This window comes from Platichthys flesus, chromosome 6, assembly GCF_949316205.1.
Source record: "Platichthys flesus chromosome 6, fPlaFle2.1, whole genome shotgun sequence".
NCBI lineage: Eukaryota > Metazoa > Chordata > Actinopteri > Pleuronectiformes > Pleuronectidae > Platichthys > Platichthys flesus.
Genome location: NC_084950.1, coordinates 794129 through 795318, shown reverse-complemented (window position 1 = coordinate 795318; position 1190 = coordinate 794129).

The window sequence follows — 1190 nt, the reverse complement described above, 5'->3', positions numbered from 1 at the left end:
TGGAAATACTGACGTCAGACAAGCTCACAGACAAACAGCTCCTTGGCTTTATGAGGCCCTCAGCTCCAGTGAACGTGACGGGGGGGGGGGGGGGGTTGTGTTTCTTGGCAGGTTCATCTGGTGTGAAGCTAAAACCTCAGTCATGTACTTCACAGTTAGTCGTAGCCTCAGTGAAGCTTCCTCAGGAGAAACCCACTCATGTCGCTTTAACGAAGATTCTGATATTGAGCAACGTTTTCTTATCAGGGATTTCTTCTTATGTAAGAACAGAATCTGCACATGTGTCACATGACTCCTCATTAGATCCTTATTATCTCTTCATCACTTATAATCACCTCTCGCCTCATTCCCTCTAACGAACACAAGGATTAAAGGTGCAACCAGATGGAAAACACACACACTACAGGTAACACTAGTGTGTGTGTGAGTGTGTGTGTGTGTGTGTGTGGGGGGGAGGGGGGGGGGGCATGCCAAAATTATCATATCCTTGTTGCCTGGGTAACCATCCTGGAATCCCTACATTGTGTGTTTGTGTGATCTTGTATGACTATCTAAGTGAGGACATCCTGTCAGCTTACACCTGGTTTTAAGGTTCAGAGTAGAATCATGTTTTTTTTAAAGTCCTCACAGAGACATAAATAGAATGTGTGTGTGTGTGTGTGTGTGTGTGTGTGCGTGTGTGAACAACCCCCCCCTCCAATCATGTAGGATAATCTACGGTGGCCTACATACAAACACAACTTAATGATTCTGGGCTACTGTACAAACACTGCAACATGTTAAACATAATCATATATATATACAGACCTTGATTGTGTTTATATTCACTGATTTTTATCATATGGTGAATGTTAATATACAGTCAGTTGTTGTGTTTATATATTTATATATAACACCTTCATGTGAGGTGTATATATGTTTTAGATATGTATATATTTATTTCCATTTGTATATTCTATTTTATCTTATTTTATTTTTTTGTCTCTTTTTAATATTCTGAGCATTGCCATTAGTGACCCAAGCATTTCATTGCAAGCGACTGCTTAATGTTATTGTTGTGTATATGACTGTAAACTCTTGAATCTTGAATATTTTGTATGTACAGGTCGAATCCAATTGAAGTCACTTCCGGTCATGAGTCCAGATCCATGGATCCAGTCCGTGGTTGGATGTGATGCGGGGATCCGGGT